The following is a 22837-nucleotide window of genomic DNA, read 5'->3' as shown; positions in this document are numbered from 1 at the left end:
GGTGCTTAAAGCTATCTATAGTGGGACAGAGGTTTTAGCAAATCCTAGCATCTGATTCTTCACCAAGCCCCAAAACTCACCAGTATTTTCCTTCAGTTCAGATAAAAACCTGAATATTAAAGGCAAAAGGACTGTCTTTTGATAAGTGAGCTTTTCATGAGATGAGGAAAATTTAAACTTCTAAAGTTTTTTCTCATTAATTTGCTTTTACTTAGTATTAATTACAAAATACACATGTTCATTGTAAGAAGGTCATACTATCTCATTTCATAACAGAGACTTCTGTCCCCTGCTTAAAGCTTCATATGTAGCTGTGTATTCTTCCTGAAAAGAATGTGCAGGAAAGTACATTGCATCTCTTATTCCTTAACTTGCCTTTTTCACTCAATATGCTATGGCCATCCTTCCATGTCAAATGTATCTTTCATCTACAAATTTGTCTCCATAGTTTTTCATAGTAGGACTTCATCTTTTATTAAACATTACGTTTTCTACTTATAGAAAAGTAGGTTCCCTTCAATCTTTTGCTATTAAAATATTTTTTAGAACCTGAATTCATTGATAAAATATTGCTCAAATATTTCTGAATAGAATCATTTGAAAAGGATATACATATAATGCCTAAACCCCAAGGAATGAGTTTTTCTCAAAGTGAGCAATGTAAGTACCAGGTAAAACAGTGGGAAAGGTAATTATTAATTTAACAAATACATATAAAACACTTCCTATTTCAAATACTTTAAAATTAGCTCACTTTTTTTTTTTTATTAGTTGGAGGCTAATTACTTCACATTTCAGTGGGTTTTGTCATACATTGATATGAATCAGCCATAGATTTACACGTATTCCGCATCCCGATCCCCCCTCCCACCTCCCTCTCCACCCGATTCCTCTGGGTCTTCCCAGTGCACCAGGCCCGAGCATTTGTCTCATGCATCCCACCTGGGCTGGTGATCTGTTTCACCATAGATACTATACATGCTGTTCTTTTGAAACATCCCACCCTCACCTTCTCCCACAGAGTTCAAAAGTCTGTTCTGTATTTCTGTGTCTCTTTTTCTGTTTTGCATATAGGGTTATCGTTACCATCTTTCTAAATTCCATATATATGTGTTAGTGTGCTGTAATGTTCTTTATCTTTCTGGCTTACTTCACTCTGTATAATGGGCTCCAGTTTCATCCATCTCATTAGGACTGATTCAAATGAATTCTTTTTAACAGCTGAGTAATATTCCATGGTGTATATGTACCAGAGCTTCCTTATCCATTCATCTGCTGATGGGCATCTAGGTTGCTTCCATGTCCTGGCTATTATAAACAGTTAAAATTAGCTCACTTTTTATAACAACCCAAAGAGGTAGGTTCTGCTATCATCCCCATTTTACAGCTAAATAAACTGAGGCATATTAACCAACTTATCCAAGGTCCCCAAATAGACATATTGGATACAATATTTATAAACTTGTGAAAGAATGATTAAAACCAATTTTAGAAAGATTAGGTGTTGGTGTTGTGGTGTTGGTGTTGGTGTGGTGTTTGGAGTTAGAATCCAAATATGAGAAAAGGATGGCAGATAGGAATAGAACTAAAGGAGCAGGTTTTAACTTTAACAAGAATGGTTCCACAGAATGAAATGATTGTATGTAGGCATTCTAAGGAGAGTATTTTCAAAGATAAACCAGAAGTTTTATTCTAGGTGATTGGTAGAGTGATGATTTTCTATTGCTAGGTATAGGGTGGTTGAGAAGATTTAATATTTATTTGGTTGCATATGGTCTTAGTTATGGCACACAGGATCTTTGTTGCATCATTCAGGATTTTTGTTGCAGTGTGCAGACCTTCTAGTTGTGGTGCACAGGCTCTAGAGTATGCATGGTCTCAGTTGCCCTGTGGCGTGTGGGATCTTAGTTTCCCGACTAGGGATTGAACTTGCATCCCCTGCATTACAAGGCAGATTCTTAACCACTAGACCACCAGGGAAATCCCAGGTTTAGAAAGTTGATTTAGGGTAAAACCTGATGGGTCTGAGCTGATGGTGGCCTGCCCTTTAGAAATAAAGAATTTACCACTGAAGATAATATAACGAATATGGAAGAGAAATAAAAAGAAAATTTGAGAGATTTGATATTTCCTCTTTTGATTTGTGTTATATCTATTAACTTGAATAAATTGGCAATTTATAATATCAAAACTTTCCCACAAAGAACATGGTATGTCTCCCCATTTATTCAAGTGTTCTTTTATGTCTTCCAGTGAAGCGTCATGATATAGCTGTCTTCCTTTAGGTTGTTCTTATCTTCTTAGATTTAAATTTAGATATTGTATATATTTCTGGGGATATTATGGACTGAATTATGCTCCCCCGATTCTTATGTTGTAGTCCTAATCCCTCGTATCTCAGAATATGACTGGATATTGAGATAAGATCTTGGCCTTTAAAGAGTTGATTAAATTCAAATGAGGTTGTTAGGTTGGCCCTGAGAATAGTCTGACTGGTATCCATGTAAAAAAAGAGATTGGGATATACAAAGAGACACCAGCGTGTATGGGCACAGAGAGAAGATGGCCACTTGCAAACCAAGGAGAGAGGTTTCCACTAGAAACCAAACCTGCTGGCTCCTTGATCTTGGACTTCTGGTCCCCAGAACCATTAGAAATCAATTTCTGTTATTTAAGCCACCCAGTCTGTGGTATTTTGTTGTGGCAGCTCTAGCAAACTAATATAGGGGGTTACTGTGAGGAGAAACTTCTCCTATTTGCTATTATAACTCTAATGGGTCATTGTTATTTTTTATAGTAAAGATAATGATTTTGTAGTTTATTTTCTTTCCTGAATTTTCTGTATAGAAATTTGAATATTTCTGTCAAACAAATTCCTAGAAGTTATTGCTATTTTGTAAAGTTTCTTATTTTAAATAAAGGATGGGTGTGCAATTTTATCAAATACATTTTTAGTGTATTTTGGGATAGACATTTCCCCCTTTATTGTATGTCTTTATATGATATATTACAGTTACCAACGTTGTAACCCAATGTTACACCAGATGTACATTTCTTAAAGAAAAGTCATCACTTGACATATGCTAACTCTGACATTCTTCGAGTCCAGAAAACAAGAAACAGGAATATTCCAACATACACCAACACACCATGGTGCTTTATTCTGGTTGCTGATTATACTTTCTGGCCTAAACTGTCTGATATTCTCCCAAATGGGTGAGTCAATAAAACTGCAAACCCTGGGTGAGGCTTTCAGAATGCCCTTCTATTGCTGTTTCCTTGGACCTCTCCTTTGCCCTGATGTGCCTTCCCTTGCTGTGACTTCCCTGACTATCACACTGGAGCTGCTGCTTTATAGGTATGATCACTTTTCAAGTGTGTGCTTCATGAGCAGTCTCCTATTGCCTCCTCACACTTCCCATGGCCTAGTAAACTTCCTTGCTTTGCAAGCCTGAAACTTGTGGACCTCCACCCACCTGTCTTATTCTCTGCAGATAGTTATGCTTCATAATAAGTCAGATGAAGACTTGGAAGTAAGCTACTTCAAAGTTTCTCCACTCAGTGTTTCTTCCCACATCACCTATTTTCTTGGTACTTTCTCCTGTGTTGGATGAAAACAGTTTTTCTTCTTTTCCAAAGTCTGATGGTATTTCTATACCTGGATAAAGGTTTGAAGCTTGAAATCTCAGCTTGTCCTAAATTGAATCTATATTTCCTGTCTCAAGAGCAGAGACAAAAAACAATTTGCTTAGGACTAGGATGGTCACTCCCTTCTCATGTCTGGTAATGGACCACAGTCCACAACAACCCCCAACACGCACAACTTCTTCAATTGCTCTAAGTATTCATTGGACTCATATACATACATACAAGTGCCTTGTCCTCACATCTAACACTATAGTTTAGAAATACATAGCTTCTTATAAGTTCTTTATCTTTTCCCTTGCTTTATATTGATATCTGAGAGCCAAAGAATTGATGCTTTTGAACTGTGGTGTTGGAGAAGACTCTTGAGAGTCCCTTGGATTGCAAGGAGATCCAATCTGTCAATCCTAAAGGAAATCAGTCCTGAATATTCATTGGAAGTACTGATGCTAAAGCTGAAACTCCAATACTTTGGCCACCTGATGCAAAGAACTGACTCATTTGAAAAGACCCTGATGCTAGGAAAGATTGAAAGCAGGAAGAGAAGGGAACGACAGAGGATGAAATGGTTGGATGGCATCACTGACATGATGGACATGAGTTTGAGTAGGCTCCAGGAGTTGATGATAGACGGAGTCCTGGCGTGCTGCAGTCCATGGGGTTGCAAAGAGTTGGACATGACTGAGTGACTGAACTGAACTGATACTGACATCACATTCATTTCCGCCCATCCGTCCTGCTTTCCACAAAGTGGATGTTGCTTAGACCACAGGGACCAGGACTCCATCCTAGGGAAATGAAATCAGATCCTGAATGCTGCATAGAATAGAGCTGCCAGACTAGCTTGGAATTACAGAGTTTTTACTTTAACCTAAACTTATGAGAACTCTGGGTAATTTAAACAGAATAGCTCCTTTGGGAAGAAACAGATATATGTAAATATAATTTCAGATTAGTAATTAACATAAAAATATTAATAACTTATTCTGAGTTACAATCCTTCCACTTTACTAAAAGCTGTCTCAAAGGTCACTGATCATAAAATTCTTCTTTTTTTGTACCTGAAATCATCAGCCAAACATCCTTCTTCAGACTTGTATTCTCTTGGCTTTGGCAGTAGAATGATGACACCTTCTGCCCCACAAAGTTGTCTATGTTCTAATCTCTGGGATCTGTGTATGTTACCTTACATAGCAAATGGGATTTTGCAGGTGGGATTATGTTAAGGATCTTAAAATGGGGAGATTATTCTGGATTATCCTGGTAAACCCAATATAATGACAAGGGTCTTTATGAAAGGGAGGTAGGATGACCAAAAATCATATGAAAAGATGCTCAATATCACTAATCATTAGAGAAATATAAAGCAAAACAACAATGAGATGTCACTTCACACCCATCAGGATTGCTATTCCTAAAAATAAAACAGAAAACAAAAAGTGTTGCCAAGAATGTGGAGAAATTGGAAGCCTGGTGCTCTGTTTTAGGGAATGAAAAATGGTACAGCTGCTATGGAGAAAAGTATGGAGTTTCCTCAAAAAATAAAAAAATAGAAGTACCGCATATGGTCCAACAATTCCACTTCTACATATATTCCCCAAGGAATTGAAAGCAAAGTCTTGAAGAGATGTTTGTGTACTTGTGTTCATAGCAGCATTATTCACAATAGCCAAAAGGTAGAAGTAACCTGAGTGCCCAACAATTGAATGTTTAAACAAAACATGATCTATCCATACCATAGTGGAATATTATTAAGTTTTAACAAGGAAAGACATTCTGACATATGCTATGACATGAGTGAATCTTAAAGACATTATGCCAAGTGAAATAAAGCAGACACAGAAGGACAAACTTTGTATGAGTTCATTTATGTGCAGTATCTAGAGTAGTCAAATTCAGAGAAACAGAAAGTAGCATTGTGGTTGCCAAAGTTACGGGGAGGGGATATGAGGAGTTGTTGAAGTGGAGTAGAGTTTCAGTTTTGCATGATGAAAAAGTTCTGGAAATCGGCTGTACAACAATGTGAATGTATTTAATAATACTGAACTGTACCTTTAAAAATGGTTAAGATGATAAATTTTATGTTGTGTGCTTTTCACCATCATTAAAAAAATAAAGTTTTCTAACAAGAGAAAGAAAGAGGAAGTAGGAGAGTCAGAGTCAGAGAAGGGGATGCGAGGATGGAAGCAAAGATTGGAGTGAAGGTGGACCACGAATCATGAATGCAGTCTCTAGAAACTAGAAAAGGCAAAGGAAAGATTCTCCCTTAGGGCCTCCCAAAGGAACACAGCTCTGCCGACACCTTGATTTTAGCTGCGTCAGACCTGTTTTGAATTTGTATTTTTCAAAACGTGAGATAATTGGACTTCCCTGGTGGTCCAGTGGTTAAAAATCTGCCTGCCAATGCAGGGAACATGGGTTCGATCCCTGGTCTGGGAAGATTCCACATGCCACAGGACAACTAAGCCTGTGTGTTAAACTGTGTGTTACAACTACAGAGCCTGTGTGCGGCAACTATTGAAGCATGTGCATTCTAGAGCCCACACTCAGCAACGAGAGAAGTCACCACAAAGAGAAGATTGAACACCACAACTAGGGAAAACTGGTGCACAGCAACGAAGACCCAGTGCAGCCCAGAAGTAATTAATTAATTTTTTTTAATGAGATAATACATGTGTGTTGTTTTAAATCACTGTACATGCTAAGTTGCTTCAGTTGTGTCTGACTCTTTGTGACCCTATGGATGGTAAACCACCAGGCTCCTCTGTCTGTGGGATTTCCCAAGGAAGAATACTGGAGTGGGTTGTCATTTCCTTCCCCAGGGGATCTTCCCGACCCAGGAATCGAACCTGTGTCTCTTACATCTCCTGCACTGGCATTGGCAGGCAGGTTCTTAACCATTAGCACCACCTGGAGAGCCCCTTTAAGCCACCAGGTTTGTGATAATTTGTTACAACAGCCATAGGAAACTAATACTTCATCTGATTTTCCTAAAGTCGTATTTTATATTGATTTCCTTATGAATTACCTGGTGCTGTTCATAATTAGTTTTAATTTTCTTACTTCATATATTATTTCCAGAAATCTGACTTAGAAAAGGTTGAAGTGGTCAGGAAACAGAACCTCCAACCCCTTGTTTGCGTCAGGTTGTGTCGACCAAGAGGATATTGTAATATCCTCCTCTAAATTTATCTTAAAACTAGCACAAAAGCGTTAGTAAAATTTCCACAAAGTTTCCTAACAATAAAAATGTTTACATTTCAAAATCTGAGTTTTGAGGTAACAATAGGTAAATGTCCCAAGTCAGGTGGTGCTGGGGAGCAAACTGGAGAGCAGAATAACTGGTGATGAGGAACACAGGCTTTAGGGTTATTTAGTTCAAGGTCAAATACCAGCGCTGACACTTCCGATCTGTCTGACTATAGGCAAGAGCTTCAAATTAATTACTGAAAATAGTGATAATTTTCAGAGAAGGCAATGGCAACCCACTCCAGTACTCTTGCCTGGAAAATCCCATGGACAGAGGAGCCTGGTAGGCTGCAGTCCATGGGGTCGTGAAGAGTCGGACTCGACTGAGAGACTTCACTTTCACTTTTCACTTTCATGCATTGGAGAAGGAAATGGCAACCCACTCCAGTGTTCTTGCCCGGAGAATCCCAGGGATGGGGGAGCCTGGCCGGCTGAGGTCTATGGGGTCGCATAGAGTCAGACACAACTGAAGCGACTTAACAGCAGCAGCAGCAGTGATAATTTTAGAGTTACTGTGAGCATTAAATAATGCATCTGATGTCAAGTGCTTAGCCAGTGCCCCTTGTACTTGATAAAAGTTGCTGTTGTGTTAGTTGTTATTATTTTCCTAACTCCTGATTACGAATGTGAATCCAGAGTGCACAGGTTTTGTTGTTTTCCCTGTACTGTTCACATTATAAGATCATCTTGCAAACTGTCTTATAGCTTTGTCCCATGATTCAACCCTGAATCAAAAGAGTACTTGAAATACTGCCAACAGCCTGACATGGAAATGAGAAATCAACCATTCGACTTCTTACAAAACCTGTCTGCACACAAAAAGTCAATTGCACAGGTCTCCTGGCTCTAATCTAGAATTGCATCAGTGAAATAACACATACCCTTAGTGACCACCATTACCAATGATAGTCATTTAGGATGACACATTTCAAACATAAACATTTAAAATACCACCAAGCAGATTTATGTAAACTAATGTATCATGATATCCAAAATACATTATTAAGTGGAAGACATAAGCTATAGGATTGACGGGAAATCTGATCTAAATTTAGGGAAGACAATTATTATATGTATTTGTATACATACAGACAAAAATCTGAAATAGTCACTTTGTACACTGTCTAGTTTTCATAAACTTATTTTATAATATGTATGTTTAGCAACCAGAAAACTGATAAAGATAAATTTTATTGCCACAAGCACTTTTAAGTTTAGTATGCCCTCAACTTTTACTGAGGATTGATTTTTGTATCATGTGAAGAATTTAAATGATCATGTGAAGAATTTACATCTTCTGCAAAACTGTCAGTACCAGGTCACACCAGTAATCTAGGAATCCAACCTGAAGTAACTTAAGCATACAAAGGGAATACCCACATCACCAGAGAACAGGAAGGGTGGTCTGATCTGGCCTGAGAGAGCTTGGATGTGGCCAAGAATGATTAATTCTGTCTCTACTTTCATTTCTCCTTTCTCTTCCCTGACATGGCCTCACGGCACTCCATGCCTACATTATTATGGCTTCCTGACAGGAGAGGAAAGTCTTTTCCTTGCAATCTCCATTTAGGAAAGTCCTAGAGAGGATTCTGATTAGCCTGCCTGGATTGGGGACCAGTCACTGTAGTCAAATGTGTGAGGTCTTATGATTGGCAACTCCTATACCTCCCTAGTTCCATGGCGTTGTAGTTGGGGAAATGGCTGTTTCAGTACATAACAAAGTCCCATAGACTAGATGGCTTATTAACAACAGAAAGTTGTTCCTCACAGTCCTGGAGGTTGGAAGTCCTATATTAGGGTGCTGGCACATGGTCAGGTTCTGGTGACAGAACTCTTCCAGGTTGCAGACTGCCAACATCTTGTATCCTCACATGATGGAAAGACAGTGAGCTAGCTCTCTGGCCTCTTTTTTTAAGGGCGTGAATCTCATTCATAAGGACCCACCCTCGTGACCTAATTACCACCCAAAGGTCTCATATCCAAATATCATCACATTGGGATTAGGGCTTCAACAAATGAATTTTAATAGGAGGACACAAGCATTCAGTCCATAACAATGGCCTTGCCCCAAAGGGTGGTCCTGTTCTGGACAGATGGAGCCACATATTTTTATTGCTGAAGACATTGCCAGGTTGCATTCCAGCATCTGTTGTAAAAGTTCTTTGGTGATCAATTTGCCCTTAAACTATGGCTCAGAGACAGGAAATGTCAGTATGCTTGGGGAAAATGGAAGACTGAGGGACTCAGTTTTACAGAATAGCATCTGTAATGAGCAGTAGCCAAGTATAAGGTTGGAGACCTAAACTAACAATATATTTAGTAAACAAACCATAAGGGCCAGCCTAAAAAATTTGTCTGGATCAATACATTTATTGTAGAGTATAATTACAGGTACATTTGTTTTTAATCCCAAGGTCTTTAAGGTCTTGAGATCCTCAATTTCAAAATTTTCAAAACCTAGGTTTTTAGGAACAGAAGCCACGCTATTTGAAAGGGAATGTGTGTGTGTGTGCTAGGTCACTTCAGTTGTGTCCAACTCTTTGTGACCCCATGGACTGTAGCCTGCCAGGCTCCTCTGTCCATGGGATTCTCCAGGCAAGAATGCTAGAGTGGGCTGCCATGCCCTCCTCCAGGGGATCTTCCAGGGATCGAACCCAGGTCTCTTATGTCTCCTACATTGGCAGATGGGTTCTTTACCAATAGTGCCACCTGGGAAGTCCATTGGAAAGGGAATAGTATGTGCAAATTTGAAAATGAGTAAACATGTATTGGTGACAGGACTATTCTATCAAGGAGTTCTATTAAGAAGCCTGCATTAGTCCAGAGAATCAGAACCAACAGAATGTAGGTGGATAGATAGATAGATAGACAGATAGATAGATGAATTTATCATAAGGTATTAACTCATGCAATTAATGGAGGCTGAGAAGTACCGCGTTTGCAATCTGCAAATGGATGTCTAGGAATGTGGTGTAGTTCAAAGTTTTGAAAGCCAGATTGCTGATGATATAGATTGCAGTCTGAGTCTGAAGGCCTGAGATCCAGAAATGCCAAGAACAGAAGATTGATATCCCAGCTTAAAGGTTGAATCCAGTCTTCTTCTGCCTTTTTGTTCTATTCAGGTGCTCAGTGAACTGAATGAGGCTCAGCCACTTTGGGAAGGACAATCTGCTTTACTCAGTCTACAGATTCAAATGCTAATCTCTTCCAGAAACATCTCAGACACATCCAGAAATAATGTATAGCCAGATATCTGGACATCCCATGATCTAGTCAAGTGGACACATAAATTAATGACCACAATACCTTTACATCCTTACTAAAATTCTGAACTTTAACCTGTGCCAGCTGAATAAGCTTTAGCTGGAAAATATTTCATCCTACAGAGTTCATAGAAGTTCTTTTGTTTTGACAAAGGTTGTAATTTTATCAGTAATCTTGGAAGTGGCTTATGGCTAGCACACTTTTGACCTCTGCAGATATGTTCCCTGGCTCCAAAATGGACTTTGGAGAATGGGCAAACTTATCACTTCTTGGAAAAACAAAAGAAAAGGAAAGAAAAGAGAGGCATGCACTGGAGAGAAAGAGGATTTCAAAGATAAAAAGGTAATGACCACATAGTAGATAGAAACATAAATCAGTGCTTGTTTATCAGATTATAAATAGTCTTGTCTTTCCCCAGTGCCATGGCCATTGTGTTCCTGGGAAACCTCATGTCATTTAACATGTTCCAGGCAAATAGTGTTAACTGTACCTACTGTGACGGCTGTTTCACTACTGCAGCTGAGCTCAGTGGGAAGTCTGCAGAAAGACTTCAAGCAGGGCTGAGCTTCGTCTTTCATGGATGTGCCATCTGTATTTCAAGAAGAACACACCGTAAATAACAATCAGTGCCTTTTGGTGATGGTAGACGGCAATACAATACACTGGCAGATTTTTAAAAAAATTTTTCTCAGAGCAGCGCTATGTCATTGTGGTTTTTTCCCCTATAAATCATTGAGAAGTATTAGCGTTTTCCTTTTTTTAACCCAGTTTTTTTTGTCCTTTCCTTTTTTTTTTTTTCCATTTATTTTTATTAGTTGGAGGCTAATTACTTTACAATATTGTAGTGGTTTTTGCCATACATTGACATGAATCAGCCATGGATTTACATGTATTCCCCATCCCGATCCCCCCTCCTGCCTCCCTCCCAACCCCATCCCTCTGGGTCTTCCCAGTGCACCAGCCCCGAGCACTTGTCTCATGCATCCAACCTGGGCTGGTGATCTGTTTCACATATGATAATATACATGTTTTGATGCTGTTCTCTCAAAACATCCCACCCTTGCCTTCTCCCACAGAGTCCAAAAGTCTGTTCTGTACATCTGTGTCTCTTTTTCTGTTTTGCATATAGGGTTATCGTTACCATCTTTCTAAATTCCATATATATGTGTTAGTATACTGTATTGGTCTTTATCTTTCTGGCTTACTTCACTGTATAATGGGCTCCAGTTTCATCCACCTCATTAGAACTGATTCAAATGAATTCTTTTTAAAGGCTGAGTAATATTCCATTGTGTATATGTACCACAGCTTCCTCATCCATTCGTCTGCTGATGGACATCTAGGTTGCTTCCATGTCCTGTCTATTATAAACAGTGCTGTGATGAACATTGGGGTGCACGTGTCTCTTTCTGAGCTGGTTTCCTCGGTGTGTGTGCCCAGAAGTGGGATTGCTGGGTCATATGGCAGTTCTATTTCCAGTTTTTTAAGAAATCTCCACACTGTTCTCCATAGTGGCTGTACTAGTTTGCATTCCCACCAACAGTGTAAGAGGGTTCCCTTTTCTCCACACCCTCTCCAGCATTTATTGCTTGTAGACATTTGGATAGCAGCCATTCTGACTGGCGTGTAATGGTACCTCATTGTGGTTTTGATTTGCATTTCTCTGCTAATGAGTGATGTTGAGCATCTTTTCATGTGTTTGTTAGCCATCTGTATGTCTTCTTTGGAGAAATGTCTGTTTAGTTCTTTGGCCCATTTTTTGATTGGGTCATTTATTTTTCTGGAATTGAGCTGCAGGAGTTGCTTGTATATTTTTGAGATTAATTCTTTGTCTGTTGCTTCATTTGCTATTATTTTCTCCCATTCTGAAGGCTTTCTTTTCATCTTGCTTATAGTTTCCTTTGTTGTGCAAAAGCTTTTAAGTTTCATTAGGTCCCATTTGTTTATTTTTGCTTTTATTTCCAATATTCTGGGAGATGGGTCATAGAGGATCTTGCTGTGGTTTATGTCAGAGAGTGTTTTGCCTATGTTCTCCTCTAGGAGTTTTATAGTTTCTGGTCTTACATTTAGATCTTTAATCCATTTTGAGTTTATTTTTGTGTATGGTGTTAGAAAGTGTTCTAATTTTATTCTTTTGCAAGTGGTTGACCAGTTTTCCCAGCACCACTTGTTAAAGAGGTTGTCTTTTTTCCATTGTATATCCTTGCCTCCTTTGTCGAAGATAAGGTGTCCATAGGTACATGGATTTATCTCTGGGCTTTCTATTTTGTTCCATTGATCTATATTTCTGTCTTTGTGCCAGTACCATACTGTCTTGATGACTGTGGCTTTGTAGTAGAGCCTGAAGTCAGGCAGGTTGATTCCTCCAGTTCCATTCTTCTTTCTCAAAATTGCTTTGGCTATTTGAGGTGTTTTGTATTTCCATACAAATTGTGAAATTATTTGTTCTAGTTCTGTGAAGAATACTGTTGGTAGCTTGATAGGGATTGCATTGAATCTATAGATTACTTTGGGTAATATAGTCATTTTGACAATACTGATTCTTCCAATCCATGAACATGGTATATTTCTCCATCTGTTTGTGTCCTCTTTGATTTCTTTCATCAGTGTTTTATAGTTTTCTATATATAGGTCTTTTGTTTCTTTAGGTAGATATACTCCTAAGTATTTTATTCTTTTCATTGCAATGGTGAATGGTATTGTTTCCTTAATTTCTCTTTCTGTCTTCTCATTGTAAGTGTATGGGAATGCAAGGGATTTCTCTGTGTTAATTTTATATCCTGCAACTTTACTATATTCATTGATTAGCTCTAGTAATTTTCTGGTGGAGTCTTTAGGGTTTTCTATGTAGAGGATCATGTCATCTGCAAACAGTGAGAGTTTCACTTCTTCTTTTCCTATCTGGATTTCTTTTATTTCTTTTTTGCTCTGATTGCTGTGGCCAAAACTTCCAAAATTATGTTGAATAGTGGTGGTGAGAGTGGGCACCCTTGTCTTGTTCCTGATTTTAGGGGAAATGCTTTCAAGTTTTCACCATTGAGGGTAATGTTTGCTGTGGGTTTGTCATATATAGCTTTTATTATGTTGGTGTATGCTCCTTCTATTCCTGATTTATGGATAGTTTTAATCATAAATGGATGTTGAATTTTGTGAAAGGCTTTTTCTGCATCTATTCAGATAATCATATGGCTTTTATCTTTCAATTTGTTAATGTGGTGTATTACATTGATTGGTTTGTGGATATTAAAGAATCCTTGCATTCCTGGGATAAAGCCCACTTGGTCATGATGTATGATTTTTTTAAATATGTTTTTGAATTCTGTTTGCCAGAATTTTGTTAAGGATTTTTGCATCTATGTTCATCAGTGATATTGGCCTGTAGTTTTCTTTTTTTGTGGCATCTTTGTCTGGTTTTGGAATTAGGGTGATGGTGGCCTCACAGAATGAGTTTGGAAGTTTACCTTCTGCAATTTTCTGGAAGAGTTTGAGTAAAACAGGTGTTAGCTCGTCTCTAAATTTTTGAGTTAAATATATAGAAGGTAGGTAAAGTTGAAAAGGACAACAAATTTAATAAATTTAATAAAGGGTGAGAAAGCTCAAGTAAGAAGAAGGAATGGTGAGAGAGATTTTTATAATTTAAGAAGATGTGAGGACTTATTTTAAACCAAAAGAAGTATCAAGAAGTATTTGGTTAGCTCTGCTCTTCATGAAGTAATGCTTTGTATGGTCTCCAATAAATCACAGTAATAATAAGAATGATAATATTTAAATTGTTCTTACTATGTGTTATTCAATATTCTAGATATTTTACCCATATTTTAATTTACTTAATATTCATAACAACTCTGTGGGATGGCTACTATTGTTATCCCCATCTTATAAAAAGGTGACAATACTGAGGTATAGCAAGGTTAAGCTATCTTCCCAGGGCATAGAGTAAACAGTGGAGCTTACATGAGCACTCAGGCAGTATGGCTTCAGATCCTGTGCTCTTAACTATGCCGTGTGCTGTACTGTGCCTTGTCACTCAGTCGTGTCTTACTCTCTGCGACCCCATGAACTGTAGCCCGCCAGGCTCCTTTGTCTATTGGGATTCTCCAGGCAAGAATACTGGAGTGGGTTGCTATGCTCCTCTCTAGGGGATGTTCCCAAACCAGGTCTCCCGCATTGCAGGTGGATTCTTTACCATCTGAGCCACCAGGCTACCTATTCTCAGGGTAGCCTGAGAATACAGTTTACCCTTCTTTAGGGGACTTCCCGACCCAGGAATCGAAACTGGGTCTTCTGCATTGCAGGCGGATTCTTTACCAGCTAAGCTACCAGGGAACCCCCCTATGCCATACAACTTGATGAATAATTTTTCCATTTGTACAGAATTTTGTATTCTAGAAGATATTTACACTCTCATTATCTCTTATGTATAAACCCCAAATGTCACAGAGTGCTAGGCACATGGCAAAGGCTGGATTCAAATACAGACCTTCTGAAATGAAACCTACACTCATTCTCCCAGCCCACAATTCTTTCTTTAAAGTTTGACTTTAGGTAAGACTCTAAACCAACAATTCCACTTTTGGAACTTAGTCTGTGAAAACATTTATCCAAGGGTGTAAGAATATATGTAAAAGAGAGTTCTTTCAAGCACTATTTGTAATACCAAAAAAAAAAAAAAAAGAAAGAAAAAGAAAAAATACCACCCAGGAAAAGATATAAATGTCTATTAGTAGGGAAATGGTTCAATAAATTATGGTACAAATATCATATGCTATCTTGTGTTAAGATGTAGGTTTATCATTTAAAATTTCACATAGTTGATTTCAGCATATAGCTTGGTAATATGTTTAACTCCCTTTGTCAATCTCCATTTTTAAGTTGGTGTATTTAGATCATCTGCATTTAGTGTAATCATTGGTATGTTAGGACTGAAGTCTGTGTTTTACCTTTTGTTCTCTCTGTATTTGTTTTTTGTGCCCCCCCCCTTCATTCCTGTGGGTTGCATGAATGTTTCTTTTAGAATTCCTTTTCTTCTATAGCACTCTTGAGTATTTGTCCTGGTTAGCTTTTTAAGTGGTTTCTCTAGGTAGTACATTATATATACCTAACTCATTACAATCTATTATTGTCAACATTTTACCCTTTCAAATGAAATACAGAAATTTAAATTCTTTGCCCTCCTCATTGTAATACAAATGTCTTAAACTTTTCCTCTACATAAAGAGCCATATCAGATGGTGTTATAATTTTTGCTTGTAATCAAATAATTTAGAAAACTCGAGAGGGAAAAGCTATTACATTTATTCATATTTTTGCTTATGTGCTCTTGTTTTCTTTCCTAATATTCCAAGATTCCTTTAGAAAACATTTTCTTACTGTTAGAAAATTTTCTTAGCCATTCTTTTAGTGTAGTTCTGTCTATAAGCAAAAAATTCTTAGTTTTCTTTCATCTGAGAATGCCTGAGAAATCAAATAACTTGATTTCTCCTTCATTGCTGAAGGACGTTTTCTCTGGGAGGACAAGTCTTTTCTTTTAGCACTTGAACAATGTCATGTTACTTTCCTTTAGGATTCCCTGTATTATCTTCTGAAATCTGCTGTCATTTCAAATTGTTTTCTCCTGTAAGGGGATGCCATTTTATATTAGGATTTTCTCTTTGTCTTTAGTTTTCAGAAGTTTGATCATGACATGCCTTAGTATGAATTTCTTTTTTAACTGTTTGGGGTTTGCTCACCTTTTTAAATCTGTAGGTTTATGTCTTTTACTAACTCAGGGCAACTTTTCAGCCAATATATATTTGGAGACTCTTTTAGTTCAGTCCTCTTTCTCCTTTTCTTTCAGAACACTAATGTTAGATATTTTGTTTTTGTCCCATAAATCCCTAACACTCTGCTTATCTTTATTTTTCAATATATTATCTCTCTGTTGTCCAGGTTGAGTAATTTCTATTGTCCTATCTTCAGGTTCACTGATTTGTTTTTTATTGTCTCCTATATTCTGCTGTAATCCCATCATTAGAATTTATTTCAATTCAGTTACTATGATTTTCAGTTCTAAAATTTTCATTGTTTCCTCTTTACAGCTTCTATTTCTTTGCTTTTCTCAGGCCTTTATACCCTTATATCATCAGTCACAGGATGAGACTCATTCCAAAAAGATTTCGCAAGACAGTTTTCTTCATTGAGGTCACCCCTGGAGAGGGCTGACAGCTAAGGGTGATCTGCTAACAGCACTCCAGCAGCTGGGAAAGTAGTCCTGTATCCCAAAGGAAACTCTGGGTGACACATGGCAGCTGTTGCTACATGTTGTTTTCTGCATTGGGCCAGTGATAGAGAGCTCTGATCACTATCCTTAAGTTTGTGGCTGGACATAGGGTTTGTTGCTCCCATTGATTTTCTATTTTTTAGATCAACATATTCAAGGGTAAGATTGAATATGGGGAGTCTTCTCTGAACACACAAGGCTAGATTCCAACAAGAAGTGCAGAGTTCTCACCCTGTCCTATCCCACTGTGTCTGGCTCCAGCCAACTTGCTCAATTTAAACTCTCTTGCTTTAAGACTGAGCTGCCACCATTAAAGACATTATTGCTGATAGTACTAATGATATGACTATAATTTATTGAGCATCACCACTTTTCTGTTATTCTACATATTTTATTTCATTGAATGCTCACAACCACTCAGTGTGGTAAGAATTACTATACTGCTAAATATCTTGCCCCAAATCTACAAACTACTAGAAAGCAAAGTCAGAATCGAACTCTTGTGCTTTTTCCACCATTCTGTGCCATCCACCTCCTGTTCACTAGGGTCTCATTCAGCTCAACAGAGCCATTATTATGTAGCACATTCACTCCATATGCTCTGTACAAAACGAGGCTGTCAAGTACAATTTCAATTTTAAAAAAGAATTTGGAGGAAAATATTTACAAATATTTACTTTGGTTATCTCCAGAACGCTAGGGGTATAGGTGATTTTGTTTTCTTCTATACTTTTCAGCATTTTCTAAAAAATTTTGCAAAAACATACAGGCATAAATAGGAGAAAGCCTCTTTTTTTTTTTTTTTACTTTATTTATTATTATTATTTTTTCAGTTTTATTTATGTATTTATTTATTTTCTTTGCAATCTTTTATTGGTTTTGCCATACATTGACATGAATCCACCATGGGTGTACATATGTTCCCCATCCTGAAACCCCCTCCCACCTTCCTCCCCATCCCATCCCTCTGGGTCATCCCAGTACACAAGCCCCGAGCACCCTGTATCATGCATTGAACCTGAACTGGCGATTCGTTTTACATATGATAATGTACATGTTTCAGTGACATTCTCCCATATCATCCTGCCCTCACCCTCTCCCACAGAGTCCAAAAAACTGTTCTATATATCTGTGTCTCTTTTGTGTCTCGCATACAGGGTTATCGTTACCATCTTTCTAAATTCCATATATATATGTTAGTATACTGTATTGGTGTTTTTCTTTCTGGCTTACTTCACTCTGTATAATAGGCTCCAGTTTCATCCACCTTATTAGAACTGATTCAAATGTATTCTTTTTAATGGCTGAGTAATATTCCATGGTGTATATGTACCACAGCTTTCTTATCCATTCATCTGCTGATGGACATCTAGTATGTTTCCATGTCCTGGCTATTACAAACAGTGCTGTGATGAATATTAGAGTACACGTGTCTCTTTCTTCTGGTTTCCTCAGTGTGTATGTCCACAGTGGGATTGCTGGGTCATATGGCAGTTCTATTTCCAGTTTTTTAAGGAATCTCCACACTGTTCTCCATAGTGGCTGTACTAGTTTGCATTCCCACCAACAGTGTAAGAGGGTTCCCTTTTCTCCACACCCTCTCCAGCATTTATTGTTTGTAGACTTTTCAATAGCAGCCATTCTGACTGGTGTGAAATGGTACCTCATTGTGGTTTTTTTTTTTTTTTTTTTTTTTAAGGACAAGCTCTCTCATCTCCTTCTAGACCTTCAGGTCAGCACAGCCAAAATCACTTCCATCTTCTTTTTTTTTTTTTTTTTTTTGAATAATTAGTTTATTTTATAATTAAAGCCAAGGGAGATCAGGTGATTTACTTAATGTAATTTTTCTTTTTTTTTTTTTTGTAAACTCTCACTGTTTGCAGATGACATGATCCTCTACATAGAAAACCCTAAAGACTCTATGAGAAAATTACTAGAACTAATCAATGAATATAGTAAAGTTGCAGGATATAAAATTAACACACAGAAATCCCTTGCATTCCTATATACTAACAATGAAAAAACAGAAAGAGAAATTAAGGAAACAATACCATTCACCATTGCAACAAAAAGAATAAAATACTTAGGAGTATATCTACCTAAAGAAACAAAAGACCTATACATAGAAAACTATAAAACACTGATGAAAGAAATCAAAGAGGACACAAACAGATGGAGAAACATACCGTGTTCATGGATTGGAAGAATCAATATTGTCAAAATGGCTATTCTACCCAAAGCAATCTATAGATTCAATGCAATCCCTATCAAGCTACCAACGGTATTTTTCACAGAACTAGACCAAAAAATTTCACAATTTGTATGGAAATACAAAAAACCTCGAATAGCCAAAGTAATCTTGAAAAAGAAGAATGGAACTGGAGGAATCAACCTGCCTGACTTCAGACTCTACTACAAAGCCACAGTCATCAAGACAGTGTGGTACTGGCACAAAGACAGAAATATAGACCAATGGAACAGAATAGAAAGCCCAGAGATAAATCCACGAACCTATGGACACCTTATCTTTGACAAAGGAGGCAAGGATATACAATGGAAAAAAGACAACCTCTTTAACAAGTGGTGCTGGGAAAACTGGTCAACCACTTGCAAAAGAATGAAACTAGAACACTTTCTAACACCATACACAAAAATAAACTCAAAATGGATTAAAGATCTAAATGTAAGACCAGAAACTATAAAACTCCTAGAGGAGAACATAGGCAAAACACTCTCCGACATAAATCACAGCAAGATCCTCTATGACCCATCTCCCAGAATATTGGAAATAAAAGCAAAACTAAACAAATGGGATCTAATGAAACTTAAAAGCTTTTGCACTACAAAAGAAACTATAAGTAAGGTGAAAAGACAGCCGTCAGATTGGGAGAAAATAATAGCAAATGAAGAAACAGACAAAGGATTAATCTCAAAAATATACAAGCAACTCCTGCAGCTCAATTCCAGAAAAATAAATGACCCAATCAAAAAGTGGGCCAAAGAACTAAACAGACATTTCTCCAAAGAAGACATACAGATGGCTAACAAACACATGAAAAGATGCTCAACATCACTCATTATTAGAGAAATGCAAATCAAAACCACAATGAGGTACCATTACACACCAGTCAGGATGGCTGCTATCCAAAAGTCTACAAGCAATAAATGCTGGAGAGGCTGTGGAGAAAAGGGAACCCTCTTACACTGTTGGTGGGAATGCAAACTAGTACAGCCACTATGGAAAACAGTGTGGAGATTCCTTAAAAAACTGGAAATAGAACTGCCATATGACTCATTGTGGTTTTGATTTGCATTTCTCTGCTAATGAGTGATGTTGAGCATCTTTTCATGTGTTTGTTAGCCATCTGTATGTCTTCTTTGGAGAAATGTCTGTTTAGTTCTTTGGCCCATTTTTTGATTGGGTCATTTATTTTTCTGGAATTGAGCTGCAGGAGTTGCTTGTATATTTTTGAGATTAATTCTTTGTCTGTTGCTTCATTTGCTATTATTTTCTCCCATTCTGAAGGCTTTCTTTTCATCTTGCTTATAGTTTCCTTTGTTGTGCAAAAGCTTTTAAGTTTCATTAGGTCCCATTTGTTTATTTTTGCTTTTATTTCCAATATTCTGGGAGATGGGTCATAGAGGATCTTGCTGTGGTTTATGTCAGAGAGTGTTTTGCCTATGTTCTCCTCTAGGAGTTTTATAGTTTCTGGTCTTACATTTAGATCTTTAATCCATTTTGAGTTTATTTTTGTGTATGGTGTTAGAAAGTGTTCTAATTTTATTCTTTTGCAAGTGGTTGACCAGTTTTCCCAGCACCACTTGTTAAAGAGGTTGTCTTTTTTCCATTGTATATCCTTGCCTCCTTTGTCGAAGATAAGGTGTCCATAGGTACATGGATTTATCTCTGGGCTTTCTATTTTGTTCCATTGATCTATATTTCTGTCTTTGTGCCAGTACCATACTGTCTTGATGACTGTGGCTTTGTAGTAGAGCCTGAAGTCAGGCAGGTTGATTCCTCCAGTTCCATTCTTCTTTCTCAAAATTGCTTTGGCTATTTGAGGTGTTTTGTATTTCCATACAAATTGTGAAATTATTTGTTCTAGTTCTGTGAAGAATACTGTTGGTAGCTTGATAGGGATTGCATTGAATCTATAGATTACTTTGGGTAATATAGTCATTTTGACAATACTGATTCTTCCAATCCATGAACATGGTATATTTCTCCATCTGTTTGTGTCCTCTTTGATTTCTTTCATCAGTGTTTTATAGTTTTCTATATATAGGTCTTTTGTTTCTTTAGGTAGATATACTCCTAAGTATTTTATTCTTTTCATTGCAATGGTGAATGGTATTGTTTCCTTAATTTCTCTTTCTGTTTTCTCATTGTAAGTGTATGGGAATGCAAGGGATTTCTCTGTGTTAATTTTATATCCTGCAACTTTACTATATTCATTGATTAGCTCTAGTAATTTTCTGGTGGAGTCTTTAGGGTTTTCTATGTAGAGGATCATGTCATCTGCAAACAGTGAGAGTTTCACTTCTTCTTTTCCTATCTGGATTTCTTTTATTTCTTTTTTGCTCTGATTGCTGTGGCCAAAACTTCCAAAATTATGTTGAATAGTGGTGGTGAGAGTGGGCACCCTTGTCTTGTTCCTGATTTTAGGGGAAATGCTTTCAAGTTTTCACCATTGAGGGTAATGTTTGCTGTGGGTTTGTCATATATAGCTTTTATTATGTTGGTGTATGTTCCTTCTATTCCTGCTTTCTGGAGGGTTTTTTTTTTTTATCATAAATGGATGTTGAATTTTGTCAAAGGCTGAGAAATCTTTATAAAAAGAGAAAATAAATAGGAGAAAAAGATTGTTCAAAAGTGAAGCCAGCTGTCAGTGGGCAAAGTGTTAAAGAAAAACAACCGGGTCCAAGAATAGACACAATTTATATACTCTACCCTCTTTTGTAGAAATGATTTCATTTATGTACTAGATGAGTTTCTGAAATGTTGATTCCAAATCAGTGTTTTTCAAGTTGAAGCCTATTTTAAGTGGTTTAGGGAAAGTACTTATATAAGTAAATATTGTAGTAATTCCTTTTGTAAAGTGTGGATGAAAAGTGGTATCTGTCAAATCAGTAACAGAGCGTGTTGCAGTCATCAAGCCATCAGCCCCTGGTGCCCCACTCCCATCTGCTAATGTGTATCTTGAGTGGATTCAGAACACAGAGAAGCAGGATACTGGCCCTAGATAGTTAAGGTGCATATCAAAGGGATGATTTCTGAGTCCAGACTCTTGCATCTTCCAATACATAGAAAAACACTAAATTCATTAACTTGAGATGTCTGGTTTTTCTTTAATTAACAGAAATTAAATTCTTTAATTTAATCTTTCTTTTTGGAGATTTTTTTGATGTGAACCATTTTTAAAGTCTTTATTGAATTTATTACAATATTGCTTCTGTTTTATGTTTTGGTTTTCTGGCAGCAAGACATGTGGGATCTTAGTGCCCCAACCAGATCTCAAACCCATGCCCTCTGCAATGGAAGTCTGGTGTCTTAACCACTGAATTGCCATAGAAGGCCCAATAAGCGATTTATTAGAATAGGATGTGAGATTTACAAGCAGGTGGGCAAAAGGATGCCACCCCAAGAACTTAGTGGGCTATATTTATCATCAAAGGAAGAGTGGAGAAGGGGAGAAGACCACTTTCTTCCTCATTCTTGAGTAGACGTCAAGCTTCTATCATCAGTTCCTCTTCCATGTCAAGTGGGGTAGTTTTCTTGTCCCTACTTGGTCAAACTAGGATTGTCATGACAAAATGGAAATGAGTAAAAAGGTGGTAACAGATACTAAAGAATGATAAATCATCTCAGGTTTCAGTATAATGTCACCATATATATATGTGTGTGTGTGTGTGTGTGTGTATGTATGTGTGTGTGTGTATATATATATACATATATATATATGTATGTATATATATATATATATATATATATATATATATATATACAATTAGTGTATCAAATGCAGCGTGTCCTAGGAATCATTAACTTACTGACCCCACTGGGCAGGATGTGGGTCTCATTCCACTATTGTTTGGGGCCTGTCCCATGGCTCTGTGGCACAGTTTTGTTGCTAAGCAAGCCTGCCTGGTTTTGTGGTTAAGCAAACCTGATTTCTTGAGTGACCATTAACTTTAAGGAATCTCCCATATGTTTTCTTTACTTATGATCCCTTAGTGGGATTAACTGTTGAATCACCTACTTTGTCTCTATCATTATCACTGTGCTACTCTCCTACTGAATTCACCTCCCTCTGCCCCAAAACAAGATTGTGAGTTCTGTGAAGACTGAAAAGAGGTCTCTCTCTCTCTGTCTTTTTTTTTTATATACAACTTCTCTATACTCCCAAACCATCCATCCAC

Source organism: Cervus elaphus, chromosome 11 (genome assembly GCF_910594005.1).
Source record: "Cervus elaphus chromosome 11, mCerEla1.1, whole genome shotgun sequence".
NCBI classification, from domain to species: Eukaryota; Metazoa; Chordata; class Mammalia; order Artiodactyla; family Cervidae; genus Cervus; species Cervus elaphus.
The sequence above is the reverse complement of the archived record's forward strand: the minus strand, read 5'-3'. Positions refer to the sequence as shown.